The sequence below is a fragment of the Heterodontus francisci genome, chromosome 39, assembly GCF_036365525.1.
Source record: "Heterodontus francisci isolate sHetFra1 chromosome 39, sHetFra1.hap1, whole genome shotgun sequence".
In the NCBI taxonomy this organism is placed as follows: Eukaryota; Metazoa; Chordata; class Chondrichthyes; order Heterodontiformes; family Heterodontidae; genus Heterodontus; species Heterodontus francisci.
In genome coordinates, this window is record NC_090409.1 from 11,865,390 (window position 1) to 11,887,545 (window position 22,156).

Here is a 22,156-nt window from a genome sequence, read left to right on the forward strand (position 1 = left end):
GGTGTCAGTGCATGTCTGTGTTACTTGGTGTAAGTGTGTGTCTTTGTTCCTTGGTGTAAGTGTATGTCTTTGTTACTTGGTGTCAGTCTATGTCTTTGCAATATGGTGTCAGTGTATGTCTGTGTTACTTGGTGTAAGTGTGTGCCTGTGTTACTGGGTATCAGTGTATGTCTTTGTTACTTGGTGTCAGGGTATGTCTGTGTTACTTGGTGTAAGTGTGTGTCTGTGTTACTGGGTGTCAGTGTGAGTCTGTGTTACTTGGTGTAAGTGTGTGTCTTTGTTACTTGGTGTCCGTGTGTGTCTGTGTTACTGGGTGTCAGTGTATGTCTTTGTTACTGGGTCTCAGTGTATGTCTTTGTTAATTGGTGTAAGTGTGTGTCTGTCTTACTGGTTATCAGTGTCTGTCTTTGTTACTTGGTGTAAGTGTGTGTCTGTGTTACTGGGTATCAGTGTATGTCTTTGTTACTTGGTGTCAGTGTATGCCTGTGTTACTTGGTGTAAATGTGTGCATGTGTTACTGGGTGTCAGTGTGAGTCTGTGTTCCTTGCTGTAAGTGTGTGTCTTTGTTACTTGGTGTCCGTGTGTGTCTGTGTTACTGGGTGTCACTGTATGTCTTTGTTACTGGGTCTCAGTGTATGTCAAAATACTTGGTGTCAGTGTGTGTCTTTGTTACTTGGTGTCAGTGTATGACTGTGTTACTTGGTGTAAGTGTGTGCCTGTGTTACTGGGTATCAGTGTATGTCTTTGTTACTTGGTGTCAGTGTATGTCTGTGTTATTTGGTGTAAGTGTGTGTCTATGTTACTGGGTGTCAGTGTGTGTCTGTGTTACTTGGTGTAAGTGTGTGTCATATTTACTTGGTGTCCGTGTGTGTCTTTGTTACTTGGTGTCCGTGTGTGTCTGTGTTACTGGGTGTCAGTGTATGTCTTTGTTACTGGGTGTCAGTGTATGTCTTTGTTACTTGGTGTAAGTTTGTGTCTGTGTTACTGGGTATCAGTGTCTGTCGTTGTTACTTGGTGTAAGTGTGTGTCTGTGTTACTGGGTATCAGTGTATGTCTTTGTTACTTGGTGTCAGTGTATGTCCGTGTTACTTGGTGTAAGTGTGTGTCTGTGTTACTGGGTATCAGTGTATGTCTTTGTGACTTGGTGTCAGTGTATGTCTTTGTTACTGTGTGTCAGTGTGTTTCTTTGTGACTTGGTGTCAGTGTATGTCTTTGTTACTTGGTGTATGTGTGTGTCTGTGTGACTGGGTATCAGAGTATGTCTTTGTTACTTGGTGTCAGTGTATGTCTTTGTTACTTGGTGTAAGTGCATGTCTTTGTTACTTGGTGTCAGTGTGTGTCATTGTTACTTGGTGTAAGTGTGTGTCTGGGTTACTGGGTGTCAGTGTGTGTCTGTGTTACTTGTTGTAAGTGTGTGTCTTTGCTACTTGGTGTCCGTGTATGTCTTTGTTACTGGGTGTCAGTGTATTCTTTGCTACATGGTGTAAGTGTGTGTCTGTGTTAATGAGTGTCAGTGTCTGTCTTTGTTACTTGGTGTAAGTGTGTGTCTGTGTTACTGGGTATCAGTGTATGTCTTTGATACTTGGTGTCAGTGTATGTCTGTCTTACTTGGTGTAAGTGTGTGTCTGTGTTAATGGGTATCAGTGTAAGTCTTTGTGACTTGGTGACAGTGTATGTCTTTGTTACAGGGTGTCAGTGCGTGTCTTTGTGACTTGGTGTCAGTGTTTGTCTTTGTTACTTTTTGTAAGTGTGTATCTGTGTTCCTGGGAATCAGTGTATGTCTTTGTTACTTGGTGTCAGTGTATGTCAAAATACTTGGTGTAAGTGTATGTCTTTGTTACTTGGTGTAATTGTCTGTCTTTGTTACTTGGTGTCAGTGCATGTCTGTGTTACTTGGTGTAAGTGTGTGTCTTTGTTCCTTGGTGTAAGTGTATGTCTTTGTTACTTGGTGTCAGTGTATGTCTTTGCAACTTGGTGTCACTGTATGTCTGTGTTACTTGGTGTAAGTGTGTGCCTGTGTTAATGGGTATCAGTGTATGTCTTTGTTACTTAGTGTCAGTGTATGTCTGTGTTACTTGGTGTAAGTGTGTGTCTGTGTTACTGGGTGTCAGTGTGAGTCTGTGTTACTTGGTGTATGTATGTGTCTTTGTTACTTGGTGTCCGTGTGTGTCTGTGTTACTTGGTGTAAGTGTGTGTCTGTGTTACTGGGTGTCAGTGTATGTCTTTGTTACTGGGTCTCAGTGTATGTCTTTGTTAATTGGTGTAAGTGTGTGTCTGTGTTACTGGTTATCAGTGTCTGTCTTTGTTACTTGGTGTAAGTGTGTGTCTTTGTTACTTGGTGTCAGTGCATGTCTGTGTTACTTGGTGTAAGTGTGTGTATTTGTTCCTTGGTGTAAGTGTATGTCTTTGTTACTTGGTGTCAGTGTATGTCTTTGCAACTTGGTGTCAGTGTATGTCTGTGTTACTTGGTGTAAGTGTGTGCCTGTGTTAATGGGTATCAGTGTATGTCTTTGTTACTTAGTGTCAGTGTATGTCTGTGTTACTTGGTGTAAGTGTGTGTCTGTGTTACTGGGTGTCAGTGTGAGTCTGTGTTACTTGGTGTATGTGTGTGTCTTTGTTACTTGGTGTCCGTGTGTGTCTGTGTTACTTGGTGTAAGTGTGTGTCTGTGTTACTGGGTCTCAGTGTATGTCTTTGTTAATTGGTGTAAGTGTGTGTCTGTGTTACTGGTTATCAGTGTCTGTCTTTGTTACTTGGTGTAAGTGTGTGTCTATGTTACTGGGTATCAGTGTATGTCATTGTTACTTGTTGTCAGTGTATGTCTGTGTTACTTGGTGTAAGTGTGTGTCTGTGTTACTGGGTGTCAGTGTGAGTCTGTGTTCCTTGGTGTAAGTGTGTGTCTTTGTTACTTGGTGTCCGTGTGTGTCTGTGTTACTGGGTGTCAGTGTATGTTTTTGTTACTGGGTCTCAGTGTATGTCAAAATACTTGGTGTAAGTGTATGTCTTTGTTACTTGGTGTAATTGTCTGTCTTTGTTTCTTGGTGTCAGTGTAGGTCTTTGTTACTTGGTGTAAGTGTATGCCTTCGTTACTTGGTGTCAGTGTGTGTCTGTGTTACTGGGTATCAGTGCATGTCCTTGTGACTTGGTATCAATGTATGTCTTTGTGACTTGGTGTCAGTGTATGTCTTTGTTACTGGGTGTCAGTGTGTGTCTGTGTTACTTGGTGTCAGTGTATGTCTTTGTTACTGTGTATCAGTGGTTCTCTGTGTTACTGGGTGTCAGTGTGTGTTTGTTTGTGTTACTGGGTGTTAGTGTGTGTCTGTGACACTAGGTGTCAGTATTTCGTTTAGTTTCGAGATACAGCACTGAAACAGGCCCTTCGGCCCACCGAGTCTGTGCCGAACATCAACCACCCATTTATACTAATCCTACAATAATCCCGTATTTCTATCATATCCCCACCTGTCCCTGTATATTTCCCTACCACCTACCTATACTAGGGGCAATTTATGATGGCCAATTAACCTATAAACCTGCAACTCTTTGGCATGTGGGAGGAAACCGGAGCACCCGAAAGAAACTCACGCAGACACAGGGAGAACTGGCAAACTCCGCACAGGCAGTACCCAGAATCGAACCCGGGTCCCTGGAGCTGCGACGCTGCGGTGCTAACCATTGCGCCAATGTGCCCCCCCTCCCAGTGTGTGCCTGTGTTACTGGGTATCAATGTATGTCTTTGTTACTTGGTGGCAGTGTATATCTGTGTTACTTGGTGTCAGTGTGTTTGTTTGTGTTACTGGGTGTCAGTCCATGTCTGTGTTACTTGGTGTAAGTGTGTGTCTTTGTTACTTGGTGTCAGTGTATGTCCTTGTTACTTGGTGTAAGTGTGTGTTTGTGTTACTTGGTGTAAGTGTGTTTTTGTGTTACTTGGTGTAAGTGTGTGTCTGTGTTACTTGGTGTCATTGTATGCCTTTGTTACTTGGTGTAAGTGTGTGTCTGTGTTACTTGGTGTCAGTGTATGTCTGTGTTACTGGGTGTCAGTGTGTGTCTTTGTGACTTGGTGTAAGTGTGTGTCTGTGTTAATGGTTATCAGTGTATGTCTTTGTGACTTGGTGTCAGTGTATGTCTTTGTTACTGGGTGTCAATGTGTGTCTTTGTGACTTGGTGTCAGTGTATGTCTTTGTTACTTGGTGTAAGTGTGTGTCTGTGTTACTGGGTATCAGTGTATGTCTTTGTTACTTGGTGTCAGTGTATGTCAAAATACTTGGTGTAAGTGTATGTCTTTGTTACTTGGTGTAATTGTCTGTCTTTGTTACTTGGTGTCAGTGCATGTCAGTGTTACTTGTTGTAAGTGTGTGTCTTTGTTCCTTGGTGTAAGTGTATGTCTTTGTTACTTGGTGTCAGTGTATGTCTTTGCAAATTGGTGTCAGTGTATGTCTGTGTTACTTGGTGTAAGTGTGTGCCTGTGTTACTGGGTATCAGTGTATGTCTTTGTTACTTGGTGTCAGTGTATGTCTGTGTTACTTGGTGTAAGTGTGTGTCTGTGTTACTGGGTGTAAGTGTGAGTCTGTGTTACTTGGTGTAAGTGTGTGTCTTTGTTACTTGGTGTCCGTGTGTGTCTGTGTTACTGGGTGTCAGTGTATGTCTTTGTTACTGGGTCTCAGTGTATGTCTTTGTTAATTGGTGTAAGTGTGTGTCTGTGTTACTGGTTATCAGTGTCTGTCTTTGTTACTTGGTGTAAGTGTGTGTCTGTGTTACTGGGTATCAGTGAATGTCTTTGTTACTTGGTGTCAGTGTATGTCTGTGTTACTTGGTGTAAGTGTGTGTCTGTGTTACTGGGTGTCAGTGTGAGTCTGTGTTCCTTGGTGTAAGTGTGTGTCTTTGTGACTTGGTGTCCGTGTGTGTCTGTGTTACTGGGTGTCAGTGTATGTCTTTGTTACTGGGTTTCAGTGTATGTCAAAATACTTGGTGTAAGTGTATGTCTTTGTTACTTGGTGTAATTGTCTGTCTTTGTTTCTTGGTGTCAGTGTATGTCTTTGTGACTTGGTGTCAGTGTATGTCTTTGTTACTGGGTGTCAATGTGTGTCTTTGTGACTTGGTGTCAGTGTATGTCTTTGTTACTTGGTGTAAGTGTGTGTCTGTGTTCCTGGGAATCAGTGTATGTCTTTGTTAATTGGTGTCAGTGTATGTCAAAATACTTGGTGTAAGTGTATGTCTTTGTTACTTGGTGTAGTTGTCTGTCTTTGTTACTTGGTGTCAGTGCATGTCTGTGTTACTTGGTGTAAGTGTGTGTCTTTGTTCCTTGGTGTAAGTGTATGTCTTTGTTACTTGGTGTCAGTCTATGTCTTTGCAATATGGTGTCAGTGTATGTCTGTGTTACTTGGTGTAAGTGTGTGCCTGTGTTACTGGGTATCAGTGTATGTCTTTGTTACTTGGTGTCAGGGTATGTCTGTGTTACTTGGTGTAAGTGTGTGTCTGTGTTACTGGGTGTCAGTGTGAGTCTGTGTTACTTGGTGTAAGTGTGTGTCTTTGTTACTTGGTGTCCGTGTGTGTCTGTGTTACTGGGTGTCAGTGTATGTCTTTGTTACTGGGTCTCAGTGTATGTCTTTGTTAATTGGTGTAAGTGTGTGTCTGTCTTACTGGTTATCAGTGTCTGTCTTTGTTACTTGGTGTAAGTGTGTGTCTGTGTTACTGGGTATCAGTGTATGTCTTTGTTACTTGGTGTCAGTGTATGCCTGTGTTACTTGGTGTAAATGTGTGCATGTGTTACTGGGTGTCAGTGTGAGTCTGTGTTCCTTGCTGTAAGTGTGTGTCTTTGTTACTTGGTGTCCGTGTGTGTCTGTGTTACTGGGTGTCACTGTATGTCTTTGTTACTGGGTCTCAGTGTATGTCAAAATACTTGGTGTCAGTGTGTGTCTTTGTTACTTGGTGTCAGTGTATGACTGTGTTACTTGGTGTAAGTGTGTGCCTGTGTTACTGGGTATCAGTGTATGTCTTTGTTACTTGGTGTCAGTGTATGTCTGTGTTATTTGGTGTAAGTGTGTGTCTATGTTACTGGGTGTCAGTGTGTGTCTGTGTTACTTGGTGTAAGTGTGTGTCATATTTACTTGGTGTCCGTGTGTGTCTTTGTTACTTGGTGTCCGTGTGTGTCTGTGTTACTGGGTGTCAGTGTATGTCTTTGTTACTGGGTGTCAGTGTATGTCTTTGTTACTTGGTGTAAGTGTGTGTCATATTTACTTGGTGTCCGTGTGTGTCTTTGTTACTTGGTGTCCGTGTGTGTCTGTGTTACTGGGTGTCAGTGTATGTCTTTGTTACTGGGTGTCAGTGTATGTCTTTGTTACTTGGTGTAAGTTTGTGTCTGTGTTACTGGGTATCAGTGTCTGTCGTTGTTACTTGGTGTAAGTGTGTGTCTGTGTTACTGGGTATCAGTGTATGTCTTTGTTACTTGGTGTCAGTGTATGTCCGTGTTACTTGGTGTAAGTGTGTGTCTGTGTTACTGGGTATCAGTGTATGTCTTTGTGACTTGGTGTCAGTGTATGTCTTTGTTACTGTGTGTCAGTGTGTTTCTTTGTGACTTGGTGTCAGTGTATGTCTTTGTTACTTGGTGTATGTGTGTGTCTGTGTGACTGGGTATCAGAGTATGTCTTTGTTACTTGGTGTCAGTGTATGTCTTTGTTACTTGGTGTAAGTGCATGTCTTTGTTACTTGGTGTCAGTGTGTGTCATTGTTACTTGGTGTAAGTGTGTGTCTGGGTTACTGGGTGTCAGTGTGTGTCTGTGTTACTTGTTGTAAGTGTGTGTCTTTGCTACTTGGTGTCCGTGTATGTCTTTGTTACTGGGTGTCAGTGTATTCTTTGCTACATGGTGTAAGTGTGTGTCTGTGTTAATGAGTGTCAGTGTCTGTCTTTGTTACTTGGTGTAAGTGTGTGTCTGTGTTACTGGGTATCAGTGTATGTCTTTGATACTTGGTGTCAGTGTATGTCTGTCTTACTTGGTGTAAGTGTGTGTCTGTGTTAATGGGTATCAGTGTAAGTCTTTGTGACTTGGTGACAGTGTATGTCTTTGTTACAGGGTGTCAGTGCGTGTCTTTGTGACTTGGTGTCAGTGTTTGTCTTTGTTACTTTTTGTAAGTGTGTATCTGTGTTCCTGGGAATCAGTGTATGTCTTTGTTACTTGGTGTCAGTGTATGTCAAAATACTTGGTGTAAGTGTATGTCTTTGTTACTTGGTGTAATTGTCTGTCTTTGTTACTTGGTGTCAGTGCATGTCTGTGTTACTTGGTGTAAGTGTGTGTCTTTGTTCCTTGGTGTAAGTGTATGTCTTTGTTACTTGGTGTCAGTGTATGTCTTTGCAACTTGGTGTCACTGTATGTCTGTGTTACTTGGTGTAAGTGTGTGCCTGTGTTAATGGGTATCAGTGTATGTCTTTGTTACTTAGTGTCAGTGTATGTCTGTGTTACTTGGTGTAAGTGTGTGTCTGTGTTACTGGGTGTCAGTGTGAGTCTGTGTTACTTGGTGTATGTATGTGTCTTTGTTACTTGGTGTCCGTGTGTGTCTGTGTTACTTGGTGTAAGTGTGTGTCTGTGTTACTGGGTGTCAGTGTATGTCTTTGTTACTGGGTCTCAGTGTATGTCTTTGTTAATTGGTGTAAGTGTGTGTCTGTGTTACTGGTTATCAGTGTCTGTCTTTGTTACTTGGTGTAAGTGTGTGTCTATGTTACTGGGTATCAGTGTATGTCATTGTTACTTGTTGTCAGTGTATGTCTGTGTTACTTGGTGTAAGTGTGTGTCTGTGTTACTGGGTGTCAGTGTGAGTCTGTGTTCCTTGGTGTAAGTGTGTGTCTTTGTTACTTGGTGTCCGTGTGTGTCTGTGTTACTGGGTGTCAGTGTTTGTTTTTGTTACTGGGTCTCAGTGTATGTCAAAATACTTGGTGTAAGTGTATGTCTTTGTTACTTGGTGTAATTGTCTGTCTTTGTTTCTTGGTGTCAGTGTAGGTCTTTGTTACTTGGTGTAAGTGTATGCCTTCGTTACTTGGTGTCAGTGTGTGTCTGTGTTACTGGGTATCAGTGTATGTCCTTGTGACTTGGTATCAATGTATGTCTTTGTGACTTGGTGTCAGTGTATGTCTTTGTTACTGGGTGTCAGTGTGTGTCTGTGTTACTTGGTGTCAGTGTATGTCTTTGTTACTGTGTATCAGTGGTTCTCTGTGTTACTGGGTGTCAGTGTGTGTTTGTTTGTGTTACTGGGTGTTAGTGTGTGTCTGTGACACTAGGTGTCAGTATTTCGTTTAGTTTCGAGATACAGCACTGAAACAGGCCCTTCGGCCCACCGAGTCTGTGCCGAACATCAACCACCCATTTATACTAATCCTACAATAATCCCGTATTTCTATCATATCCCCACCTGTCCCTGTATATTTCCCTACCACCTACCTATACTAGGGGCAATTTATGATGGCCAATTAACCTATAAACCTGCAACTCTTTGGCATGTGGGAGGAAACCGGAGCACCCGAAAGAAACTCACGCAGACACAGGGAGAACTGGCAAACTCCGCACAGGCAGTACCCAGAATCGAACCCGGGTCCCTGGAGCTGCGACGCTGCGGTGCTAACCATTGCGCCAATGTGCCCCCCCTCCCAGTGTGTGCCTGTGTTACTGGGTATCAATGTATGTCTTTGTTACTTGGTGGCAGTGTATATCTGTGATACTTGGTGTCAGTGTGTTTGTTTGTGTTACTGGGTGTCAGTCCATGTCTGTGTTACTTGGTGTAAGTGTGTGTCTTTGTTACTTGGTGTCAGTGTATGTCCTTGTTACTTGGTGTAAGTGTGTGTTTGTGTTACTTGGTGTAAGTGTGTTTTTGTGTTACTTGGTGTAAGTGTGTGTCTGTGTTACTTGGTGTCATTGTATGTCTTTGTTACTTGGTGTAAGTGTGTGTCTGTGTTACTTGGTGTCAGTGTATGTCTGTGTTACTGGGTGTCAGTGTGTGTCTTTGTGACTTGGTGTAAGTGTGTGTCTGTGTTAATGGTTATCAGTGTATGTCTTTGTGACTTGGTGTCAGTGTATGTCTTTGTTACTGGGTGTCAATGTGTGTCTTTGTGACTTGGTGTCAGTGTATGTCTTTGTTACTTGGTGTAAGTGTGTGTCTGTGTTACTGGGTATCAGTGTATGTCTTTGTTACTTGGTGTCAGTGTATGTCAAAATACTTGGTGTAAGTGTATGTCTTTGTTACTTGGTGTAATTGTCTGTCTTTGTTACTTGGTGTCAGTGCATGTCAGTGTTACTTGGTGTAAGTGTGTGTCTTTGTTCCTTGGTGTAAGTGTATGTCTTTGTTACTTGGTGTCAGTGTATGTCTTTGCAAATTGGTGTCAGTGTATGTCTGTGTTACTTGGTGTAAGTGTGTGCCTGTGTTACTGGGTATCAGTGTATGTCTTTGTTACTTGGTGTCAGTGTATGTCTGTGTTACTTGGTGTAAGTGTGTGTCTGTGTTACTGGGTGTAAGTGTGAGTCTGTGTTACTTGGTGTAAGTGTGTGTCTTTGTTACTTGGTGTCCGTGTGTGTCTGTGTTACTGGGTGTCAGTGTATGTCTTTGTTACTGGGTCTCAGTGTATGTCTTTGTTAATTGGTGTAAGTGTGTGTCTGTGTTACTGGTTATCAGTGTCTGTCTTTGTTACTTGGTGTAAGTGTGTGTCTGTGTTACTGGGTATCAGTGAATGTCTTTGTTACTTGGTGTCAGTGTATGTCTGTGTTACTTGGTGTAAGTGTGTGTCTGTGTTACTGGGTGTCAGTGTGAGTCTGTGTTCCTTGGTGTAAGTGTGTGTCTTTGTGACTTGGTGTCCGTGTGTGTCTGTGTTACTGGGTGTCAGTGTATGTCTTTGTTACTGGGTTTCAGTGTATGTCAAAATACTTGGTGTAAGTGTATGTCTTTGTTACTTGGTGTAATTGTCTGTCTTTGTTTCTTGGTGTCAGTGTATGTCTTTGTGACTTGGTGTCAGTGTATGTCTTTGTTACTGGGTGTCAATGTGTGTCTTTGTGACTTGGTGTCAGTGTATGTCTTTGTTACTTGGTGTAAGTGTGTGTCTGTGTTCCTGGGAATCAGTGTATGTCTTTGTTACTTGGTGTCAGTGTATGTCAAAATACTTGGTGTAAGTGTATGTCTTTGTTACTTGGTGTAGTTGTCTGTATTTGTTACTTGGTGTCAGTGCATGTCTGTGTTACTTGGTGTAAGTGTGTGTCTTTGTTCCTTGGTGTAAGTGTATGTCTTTGTTACTTGGTGTCAGTCTATGTCTTTGCAATATGGTGTCAGTGTATGTCTGTGTTACTTGGTGTAAGTGTGTGCCTGTGTTACTGGGTATCAGTGTATGTCTTTGTTACTTGGTGTCAGGGTATGTCTGTGTTACTTGGTGTAAGTGTGTGTCTGTGTTACTGGGTGTCAGTGTGAGTCTGTGTTACTTGGTGTAAGTGTGTGTCTTTGTTACTTGGTGTCCGTGTGTGTCTGTGTTACTGGGTGTCAGTGTATGTCTTTGTTACTGGGTCTCAGTGTATGTCTTTGTTAATTGGTGTAAGTGTGTGTCTGTGTTACTGGTTATCAGTGTCTGTCTTTGTTACTTGGTGTAAGTGTGTGCCTGTGTTACTGGGTATCAGTGTATGTCTTTGTTACTTGGTGTCAGTGTATGCCTGTGTTACTTGGTGTAAGTGTGTGCATGTGTTACTGGGTGTCAGTGTGAGTCTGTGTTCCTTGCTGTAAGTGTGTGTCTTTGTTACTTGGTGTCCGTGTGTGTCTGTGTTACTGGGTGTCACTGTATGTCTTTGTTACTGGGTCTCAGTGTATGTCAAAATACTTGGTGTCAGTGTGTGTCTTTGTTACTTGGTGTCAGTGTATGACTGTGTTACTTGGTGTAAGTGTGTGCCTGTGTTACTGGGTATCAGTGTATGTCTTTGTTACTTGGTGTCAGTGTATGTCTTTGTTACTTGGTGTAAGTGCATGTCTTTGTTACTTGGTGTCAGTGTGTGTCATTGTTACTTGGTGTAAGTGTGTGTCTGGGTTACTGGGTGTCAGTGTGTGTCTGTGTTACTTGTTGTTGAGTGTGTGTCTTTGTTACTTGGTGTCCGTGTATGTCTTTGTTACTGGGTGTCAGTGTATTCTTTGCTACTTGGTGTAAGTGTGTGTCTGTGTTAATGAGTGTCAGTGTCTGTCTTTGTTACTTGGTGTAAGTGTGTGTCTGTGTTACTGGGTATCAGTGTATGTCTTTGATACTTGGTGTCAGTGTATGTCTGTCTTACTTGGTGTAAGTGTGTGTCTGTGTTCATGGGTATCAGTGTAAGTCTTTGTGACTTGGTGACAGTGTATGTCTTTGTTACAGGGTGTCAGTGCGTGTCTTTGTGACTTGGTGTCAGTGTTTGTCTTTGTTACTTGGTGTAAGTGTGTATCTGTGTTCCTGGGAATCAGTGTATGTCTTTGTTACTTGGTGTCAGTGTATGTCAAAATACTTGGTGTAAGTGTATGTCTTTGTTACTTGGTGTAATTGTCTGTCTTTGTTACTTGGTGTCAGTGCATGTCTGTGTTACTTGGTGTAAGTGTGTGTCTTTGTTCCTTGGTGTAAGTGTATGTCTTTGTTACTTGGTGTCAGTGTATGTCTTTGCAACTTGGTGTCAGTGTATTTCTGTGTTACTTGGTGTAAGTGTGTGCCTGTGTTAATGGGTATCAGTGTATGTCTTTGTTACTTAGTGTCAGTGTATGTCTGTGTTACTTGGTGTAAGTGTGTGTCTGTGTTACTGGGTGTCAGTGTGAGTCTGTGTTACTTGGTGTATGTGTGTGTCTTTGTTACTTGGTGTCCGTGTGTGTCTGTGTTACTGGGTGTCAGTGTATGTCGTTGTTACTGGGTCTCAGTGTATGTCTTTGTTAATTGGTGTAAGTGTGTGTCTGTGTTACTGGTTATCAGTGTCTGTCTTTGTTACTTGGTGTAAGTGTGTGTCTATGTTACTGGGCATCAGTGTATGTCATTGTTACTTGGTGTCAGTGTATGTCTGTGTTACTTGGTGTAAGTGTGTGTCTGTGTTACTGGGTGTCAGTGTGAGTCTGTGTTCCTTGGTGTAAGTCTGTGTCTTTGTTACTTGGTGTCCGTGTGTGTCTGTGTTACTGGGTGTCAGTATTTAGTTTAGTGATACAGCACTGAAACAGGCCCTTCGGCCCACCGAGTCTGTGCCGAACATCAACCACCCATTTATACTAATCCTACAATAATCCCGTATTTCTATCACATCCCCACCTGTCCCTGTATATTTCCCTACCACCTACCTATACTAGGGGCAATTTATGATGGCCAATTAACCTATAAACCTGCAAATCATTGGCATGTGGGAGGAAACCGGAGCACCCGGAAGAAACTCACGCAGACACAGGGAGAACTGGCAAACTCCGCACAGGCAGTACCCAGAATCGAACCCGGGTCCCTGGAGCTGCGACGCTGCGGTGCTAACCATTGCGCCAATGTGCCCCCCCTCCCAGTGTGTGCCTGTGTTACTGGGAATCAATGTATGTCTTTGTTACTTGGTGGCTGTGTATATCTGTGTTTCTTGGTGTCAGTGTGTTTGTTTGTGTTACTGGGTGTCAGTCCATGTCTGTGTTACTTGGTGTAAGTGTGTGTCTTTGTTACTTGGTGTCAGTGTCTGTCCTTGTTACTTGGTGTAAGTGTGTGTTTGTGTTACTTGGTGTAAGTGTGTGTTTGTGTTACTTGGTGTAAGTGTGTGTCTGTGTTACTTGGTGTCATTGTATGTCTTTGTTACTTGGTGTAAGTGTGTGCCTGTGTTACTTGGTGTCAGTGTATGTCTGTGTTACTGGGTGTCAGTGTGTGTCTTTGTGACTTGGTGCAAGTGTGTGTCTGTGTTAATGGTTATCAGTGTATGTCTTTGTGACTTGGTGTCAGTGTATGTCTTTGTTACTGGGTGTCAATGTGTGTTTTTGTGACTTGGTGTCAGTGTATGTCTTTGTTACTTGGTGTAAGTGTGTGTCTGTGTTACTGGTTATCAGTGTCTGTCTTTGTTACTTGGTGTAAGTGTGTGTCTGTGTTACTGGGTATCAGTGAATGTCTTTGTTACTTGGTGTCAGTGTATGTCTGTGTTACTTGGTGTAAGTGTGTGTCTGTGTTACTGGGTGTCAGTGTGAGTCTGTGTTCCTTGGTGTAAGTGTGTGTCTGTGTTACTGGTTATCAGTGTCTGTCTTTGTTACTTGGTGTAAGTGTGTGTCTGTGTTACTGGGTATCAGTGAATGTCTTTGTTACTTGGTGTCAGTGTATGCCTGTGTTACTTGGTGTCCGTGTGTGTCTGTGTTACTGGGTGTCAGTGTATGTCTTTGTTACTGGGTTTCAGTGTATGTCAAAATACTTGGTGTAAGTGTATGTCTTTGTTACTTGGTGTAATTGTCTGTCTTTGTTTCTTGGTGTCAGTGTATGTCTTTGTGACTTGGTGTCAGTGTATGTCTTTGTTACTGGGTGTCAGTGTGTGTCTTTGTGACTTGGTGTCAGTGTATGTCTTTGTTACTTGGTGTAAGTGTGTGTCTGTGTTCCTGGGAATCAGTGTATGTCTTTGTTACTTGGTGTCAGTGTATGTCAAAATACTTGGTGTAAGTGTATGTCTTTGTTACTTGGTGTAATTGTCTGTCTTTGTTACTTGGTGTCAGTGCATGTCTGTGTTACTTGGTGTAAGTGTGTCTCTTTGTTCCTTGGTGTAAGTGTATGTCTTTGTTACTTGGTGTCAGTGTATGTCTTTGCAATTTGGTGTCAGTGTATGTCTCTGTTACTTGGTGCAAGTGTGTGCCTGTGTTACTGGGTATCAGTGTATGTCTTTGTTACTTGGTGTCAGGGTATGTCTGTGTTACTTGGTGTAAGTGTGTGTCTGTGTTACTGGGTGTCATTGTGAGTCTGTGTTACTTGGTGTATGTGTGTGTCTTTGTTACTTGGTGTCCGTGTGTGTCTGTGTTACTGGGTGTCAGTGTATGTCTTTGTTACTGGGTCTCAGTGTATGTCTTTGTTAATTGGTGTAAGTGTGTGTCTGTGTTACTGGTTATCAGTGTCTGTCTTTGTTACTTGGTGTAAGTGTGTGTCTGTGTTACTGGGTATCAGTGTATGTCTTTGTTACTTGGTGTCAGTGTATGCCTGTGTTACTTGGTGTAAGTGTGTGCATGTGTTACTGGGTGTCAGTGTGAGTCTGTGTTCCTTGCTGTAAGTGTGTGTCTTTGTTACTTGGTGTCCGTGTGTGTCTGTGTTACTGGGTGTCACTGTATGTCTTTGTTACTGGGTCTCAGTGTATGTCAAAATACTTGGTGTAAGTGTATGTCTTTGTTACTTGGTGTAATTGTCGGTCTTTGTTTCTTGGTGTCAGTGTAGGTCTTTGTTACTTGGTGTAAGTGTATGCCTTCGTTACTTGGTGTCAGTGTGTGTCTGTGTTACTGTGTATCAGTGTATGTCCTTGTGACTTGGTATCAATGTATGTCTTTGTGACTTCATGTCAGTGTATTTCTTTGTTACTGGGTGTCAGTGTGTGTCTGTGTTACTTGGTGTCAGTGTATGTCTTTGTTACTGTGTATCAGTGGTTCTCTGTGTTACTGGGTGTCAGTGTGTGTTTGTTTGTGTTACTGGGTGTTAGTGTGTGTCTGTGACACTAGGTGTCAGTATTTCGTTTAGTTTCGAGATACAGCACTTAAACAGGCCCTTCGGCCCACCGAGTCTGTGCCGAACATCAACCACCCATTTATACTAATCCTACAATAATCCCGTATTTCTATCACATCCCCACCTGTCCCTGTATATTTCCCTACCACCTACCTATACTAGGGGCAATTTATGATGGCCAATTAACCTATCAACCTGCAAGTCTCTGGCATGTGGGAGGAAACGGGAGCATCCGGAGGAAACTCACGCAGACACAGGGAGAACTTGCAAACTCCGCACAGGCAGTACCCAGAATCGAATACGGGTCCCTGGAGCTGTGAGGCTGCGGTGCTAACCACTGCGACAATGTGCCCCCCCCCCCCACCCCCTAAGTGTGTGCCTGTGTTACTGGGTATCAGTGTATGTCTTTGTTACTTGGTGTCAGTGTATGTCTGTGTTTCTTGGTGTAAGTGTGTGTCTGTGTTACTGGGTATCAGTGTATGTCTTTGTTAATTGGTGTAAGTGTGTGTCTGTGTTACTGGGTATCAGTGTATGTCTTTGTTACTGGGTGTCAGTGCATTTCTTTGTTACTTGGTGTAAGTGTATGTCTTTGTTAATTGGTGTCAGTGTATGTCTTTGTTACTTGGTGTAAGTGTGTGTCTGTGTTACTGGGTGTCAGTGTGTGGCTGTGTTACTTGGTGTAATTTTGTGTCTTTGTTACTTGGTGTCCGTGTGTGTCTGTGTTACTGGGTGTCAGTTCATGTCTTTGTTACTTGGTGTCAGTGTATGACTTTGTTACTTGGTGTAAGTGTGTGTCTGTGTTACTGGGTATCAGTTTCTGTCTTTGTTACTTGGTGTAAGTGTGTGTCTGTGTTACTGGGTATCAGTGTATGTCTTTGTTACTTGGTGTCAGTGGATGTCTGTTTTACTTGGTGTAAGTGTGTGTCTGTGTTACTGGGTATCAGTGCATGTCTTTGTTACTTGGTGTAAGTGTGTGTCTGTGTTACTGGGTATCCGTGTATGTCTTTGTTACTTGGTGTCAGTGTATGTCTTTGTTACTTGGTGTAAGTGTATGTCTTTGTTACTTGGTGTCAGTGCATGTCTTGGTTACTTGGTGTATGTGTGTGTCTGTGTTACTGGGTGTCAGTGTGTGTCTGTGTTACTTGGTGTAAGTGTGTGTCTGTGTTACTTGGTGTCCGTGTATGTCTGTGTTACTGGGTGTCAGTTTCTGTCTTTGTTACTTGGTGTCAGTGCATGCCTTTGTTACTTAGTGTAAGTGTGTGTCTGTGTTACTTGTTATCAGTGTCTGTCTTTGTTACTTGGTGTAAGTGTGTGTCTGTGTTACTGGGTATCAGTGTTAGTCTTTGTTACTTGGTGTCAGTGTATGTCTGTGTAACGTGGTGTAAGTGTGTGTCTGTGTCACTGGGTATCAGTGTATGTCTGGGTTACTGGGGGTCAGTGTGTGTCTGTGTTATTTGGTGTAAGTGTGTGTCTGTGTTACTGGGTGTCAGTGTGTGTCTTTGTGACTTGGTGTCAGTGTATGTCTTTGTTACTTGGTGTCAGTGTATGTCGAAATACATGGTGTAAGTGTATGTCTTTGTTACTTGGTGTAATTGTCTGTCTTTGTTACTTGGTGTCAGTGCATTTCTGTGTTACTTGGTGTAAGTGTGTGTGTTTGTTCCTTGGTGTAAGTGTATGTCTTTGTTACTTGGTGTCAGTGTATGTCTTTGCAACTTGGTGTCAGTGTATGTCTGTGTTACTTGGTGTAAGTGTGTGCCTGTGTTACTGGGTATCAGTGTATGTCTTTGTTACTTGGTGTCAGCGTATGTCTGTGTTACTTGGTGTAAGTGTGTGTCTGTGTTACTGGGTGTCAGTGTGAGTCTGTGTTACTTGGTGTAAGTCTATGTCTTTGTTACTTGGTGTCCGTGTGTGTCTGTGTTACTGGGTGTCAGTGTATGTCTTTGTTACTGGGTCTCAGTGTATGTCTTTGTTAATTGGTGTAAGTGTGTGTCTGTGTTACTGGTTATCAGTGTATGTCTTTGTTACTTGGTGTCAGTGTATGCCTGTGTTACTTGGTGTAAGTGTGTGTCTGTGTTACTGGGTGTCAGTGTGAGTCTGTGTTCCTTGGTGTAAGTGTGTGTCTTTGTTACTTGGTGTCCGTGTGTGTCTGTGCTACTGGGTGTCAGTGTATGTCTTTGTTACTGGGTAACAGTGTATGTCTTTGTTAATTGGTGTAAGTGTGTGTCTGTGTTACTGGTTATCAGTGTCTGACTTTGTTACTTGGTGTACGTGTGTGTCTGTGTTACTGGGTATCAGTGTATGTCTTTGTTACTTGGTGTCAGTGTATGTCTGTGTTACTTGGTGTAAGTGTGTGTCTGTGTTACTGGGTGTCAGTGTGAGTCTGTGTTCCTTGGTGTAAGTGTGTGTCTTTGTGACTTGGTGTCCGTGTGTGTTTGTGTTACTGGGTGTCAGTGTATGTCTTTGTTACTTGGTCTCAGTGTATGTCAAAATACTTGGTGTAAGTGTATGTCTTTGTTACTTGGTGTAATTGTCTGTCTTTGTTTCTTGGTGTCAGTGTATGTCTATGTGACTTGGTGTCAGTGTATGTCTTTGTTACTTGGTGTCAGTGTGTGTCTGTGTTCCTGGGAATCAGTGTATGTCTTTGTTACTTGGTGTCAGTGTATGTCAAAATACTTGGTGTAAGTGTATGTCTTTGTTACTTGGTGTAATTGTCTGTCTTTGTTACTTGGTGTCAGTGCATGTCTGTGTTACTTGGTGTAAGTGTGTGTCTTTGTTCCTTGGGGTAAGTGTATGTCTTTGTTACTTGGTGTCAGTGTATGTCTTTGCAACTTGGTGTCAGTGTATGTCTGTGTTACTTGGTGTAAGTGTGTGCCTGTGTTACTGGGTATCAGTGTATGTCTTTGTTGCTTGGTGTCAGTGTATGTCTGTGTTACTTGGTGTAAGTGTGTGTCTGTGTTACTGGGTGTCAGTGTGAGTCTGTGTTACTTGGTGTAAGTGTGTGTCTTTGTTACTTGGTGTCCGTGTGTGTCTGTGTTACTGGGTGTCAGTGTATGTCTTTGTTACTGGGTCTCAGTGTATGTCTTTGTTAATTGGTGTAAGTGTGTGTCTGTGTTACTGGTTATCAGTGTCTGTCTTTGTTACTTGGTGTAAGTGTGTGTCTGTGTTCCTGGGTATCAGTGTATGTCTTTGTTACTTGGTGTCAGTGTATGTCTGTGTTACTTGGTGTAAGTGTGTGTCCTTGTTACTTGGTGTCCGTGTGTGTCTGTGTTACTGGGTGTCACTGTATGTCTTTGTTACTGGGTCTCAGTGTATGTCAAAATACTTGGTGTAAGTGTATGTCTTTGTTACTTGGTGTAATTGTCGGTCTTTGTTTCTTGGTGTCAGTGTAGGTCTTTGTTACTTGGTGTAAGTGTATGCCTTCGTTACTTGGTGTCAGTGTGTGTCTGTGTTACTGTGTATCAGTGTATGTCCTTGTGACTTGGTATCAATGTATGTCTTTGTGACTTCATGTCAGTGTATGTCTTTGTTACTGGGTGTCAGTGTGTGTCTGTATTACTTGGTGTCAGTGTATGTCTTTGTTACTGTGTATCAGTGGTTCTCTGTGTTACTGGGTGTCAGTGTGTGTTTGTTTGTGTTACTGGGTGTTAGTGTGTGTCTGTGACACTAGGTGTCAGTATTTCGTTTAGTTTAGAGATACAGCACTTAAACAGGCCCTTCGGCCCACCGAGTCTGTGCCGAACATCAACCACCCATTTATACTAATCCTACAATAATCCCGTATTTCTATCACATCCCCACCTGTCCCTGTATATTTCCCTACCACCTACCTATACTAGGGGCAATTTATGATGGCCAATTAACCTATCAACCTGCAAGTCTCTGGCATGTGGGAGGAAACGGGAGCATCCGGAGGAAACTCACGCAGACACAGGGAGAACTTGCAAAATCCGCACAGGCAGTACCCAGAATCGAACCCGGGTCCCTGGAGCTGTGAGGCTGCGGTGCTAACCACTGCACCAATGAGCCCCCCCCACCCCCTAAGTGTGTGCCTGTGTTACTGGGTATCAGTGTATGTCTTTGTTACTTGGTGTCAGTGTATGTCTGTGTTTCTTGGTGTAAGTGTGTGTCTGTGTTACTGGGTATCAGTGTATGTCTTTGTTAATTGGTGTAATTGTCTGTCTTTGTTACTTGGTGTCAGTGCATGTCTGTGTTACTTGGTGTAAGTGTGTGTCTTTGTTCCTTGGTGTAAGTGTATGTCTTTGTTACTTGTTGTCAGTGTATGTCTTTGCAATTTGGTGTCAGTGTATGTCTGTGTTACTTGGTGTAAGTGTGTGCCTGTGTTACTGGGTATCAGTGTATGTCTTTGTTACTTGGTGTCAGTGTATGTCTGTGTTACTTGGTGTAAGTGTGTGTCTGTGTTACTGGGTGTCAGTGTGAGTCTGTGTTACTTGGTGTAAGTGTGTGTCTTTGTTACTTGGTGTCCGTGTGTGTCTGTGTTACAGGGTGTCAGTGTATGTCTTTGTTACTGGGTCTCAGTGTATGTCTTTGTTAATTGGTGTAAGTGTGTGTCTGTGTTACTGGTTATCAGTGTCTGTCTTTGTGACTTGGTGTAAGTGTGTGTCTGTGTTACTGGGTATCAGTGTATGTCTTTGTTACTTGGTGTCAGTGTATGCCTGTGTTACTTGGTGTAAATGTTTGCCTGTGTTGCTGGGTGTCAGTGTGAGTCTGTGTTCCTTGGTGTAAGTGTGTGTCTTTGTTACTTGGTGTCCGTGTGTGTCTGTGTTACTGGGTGTCACTGTATGTCTTTGTTACTGGGTCTCAGTGTATGTCAAAATACTTGGTGTAAGTGTATGTCTTTGTTACTTGGTGTAATTGTCGGTCTTTGTTTCTTGGTGTCAGTGTAGGTCTTTGTTACTTGGTGTAAGTGTATGCCTTCGTTACTTGGTGTCAGTGTGTTTCAGTGTTACTGTGTATCAGTGTATGTCCTTGTGACTTGGTATCAATGTATGTCTTTGTGACTTCATGTCACTGTATGTCTTTGTTACTGGGTGTCAGTGTGTGTCTGTGTTACTTGGTGTCAGTGTATGTCTTTGTTACTGTGTATCAGTGGTTCTCTGTGTTACTGGGTGTCAGTGTGTGTTTGTTTGTGTTACTGGGTGTTAGTGTGTGTCTGTGACACTAGGTGTCAGTATTTCGTTTAGTTTAGAGATACAGCACTTAAACAGGCCCTTCGGCCCACCGAGTCTGTGCCGAACATCAACCACCCATTTATACTAATCCTACAATAATCCCGTATTTCTATCACATCCCCACCTGTCCCTGTATATTTCCCTACCACCTACCTATACTAGGGGCAATTTATGATGGCCAATTAACCTATCAACCTGCAAGTCTCTGGCATGTGGGAGGAAACGGGAGCATCCGGAGGAAACTCACGCAGACACAGGGAGAACTTGCAAACTCCGCACAGGCAGTACCCAGAATCGAACCCGGGTCCCTGGAGCTGTGAGGCTGCGGTGCTAACTACTGCGCCAATGTGCCCCCCCCCCCACCCCCTAAGTGTGTGCCTGTGTTACTGGCTATCAGTGTATGTCTTTGTTACTTGGTGTCAGTGTATGTCTGTGTTTCTTGGTGTAAGTGTGTGTCTGTGTTACTGGGTATCAGTGTATGTCTTTGTTAATTGGTGTAAGTGTGTGTCTGTGTTACTGGGTATCAGTGTATGTCTTTGTTACTTGGTGTCAGTGCATTTCTTTGTTACTTGGTGTAAGTGTATGTCTTTGTTAATTGGTGTCAGTGTATGTCTTTGTTACTTGGTGTAAGTGTGTGTCTGTGTTACTGGGTGTCAGTGTGTGGCTGTGTTACTTGGTGTAAGTTTGTGTCTTTGTTACTTGGTGTCCGTGTGTGTCTGTGTTACTGGGTGTCAGTTCATGTCTTTGTTACTTGGTGTCAGTGTATGACTTTGTTACTTGGTGTAAGTGTGTGTCTGTGTTACTGGGTATCAGTTTCTGTCTTTGTTACTTGGTGTAAGTGTGTGTCTGTGTTATTGGGTATCAGTGTATGTCTTTGTTACTTGGTGTCAGTGGATGTCTGTTTTACTTGGTGTAAGTGTGTGTCTGTGTTACTGGGTATCAGTGCATGTCTTTGTTACTTTGTGTAAGTGTGTGTCTGTGTTACTGGGTATCCGTGTATGTCTTTGTTACTTGGTGTCAGTGTATGTCTTTGTTACTTGGTGTAAGTGTATGTCTTTGTTACTTGGTGTCAGTGCATGTCTTGGTTACTTGGTGTATGTGTGTGTCTGTGTTACTGGGTGTCAGTGTGTGTCTGTGTTACTTGGTGTAAGTGTGTGTCTGTGTTACTTGGTGTCCGTGTATGTCTGTGTTACTGGGTGTCAGTTTCTGTCTTTGTTACTTGGTGTCAGTGCATGTCTTTGTTACTTAGTGTAAGTGTGTGTCTGTGTTACTTGTTATCAGTGTCTGTCTTTGTTACTTGGTGTAAGTGTGTGTCTGTGTTACTGGGTATCAGTGTTTGTCTTTGTTACTTGGTGTCAGTGTATGTATGTGTAACTTGGTGTAAGTGTGTGTCTGTGTCACTGGGTATCAGTGTATGTCTGTGTTACTGGGGGTCAGTGTGTGTCTGTGTTACTTGGTGTCAGTGTGTGTCTGTGTTACTGGGTGTCAGTGTGTGTCTTTGTGACTTGGTGTCAGAGTATGTCTTTGTTACTTGGTGTCAGTGTATGTCAAAATACATGGTGTGAGTGTATGTCTTTGTTACTTGGTGTAATTGTCTGTCTTTGTTACTTGGTGTCAGTGCATGTCTGTGTTACTTGGTGTAAGTGTTAGTCTTTGTTACTTGGTGTCAGTGTATGTCTTTGCAACTTGGTGTCAGTGTATGTCTGTGTTACTTGGTGTAAGTGTGTGTCTGTGTTACTGGTTATCAGTGTCTGTCTTTGTTACTTGGTGTAAGTGTGTGTCTGTGTTACTGGGTATCAGTGCATGTCTTTGTTACTTGGTGTCAGTGTATGCCTGTGTTACTTGGTGTAAGTGTGTGTCTGTGTTACTGGGTGTCAGTGTGAGTCTGTGTTCCTTGGTGTAAGTGTGTGTCTTTGTTACTTGGTGTCCGTGTGTGTCTGTGTTACTGGGTGTCAGTGTATGTCTTTGTTACTGGGTAACAGTGTATGTCTTTGTTAATTGGTGTAATTGTCTGTCTTTGTTACTTGGTGTCAGTGCATGTCTGTGTTACTTGGTGTAAGTGTGTGTCTTTGTTCCTTGGTGTAAGTGTATGTCTTTGTTAATTGGTGTAAGTGTGTGTCTGTGTTACTGGTTATCAGTGTCTGTCTTTGTTACTTGGTGTAAGTGTGTGTCTGTGTTACTGGGTATCAGTGTATGTCTTTGTTACTTGGTGTCAGTGTATGTCTGTGTTACTTGGTGTAAGTGTGTGTCTGTGTTACTGGGTGTCAGTGTGAGTCTGTGTTCCTTGGTGTAAGTGTGTGTCTT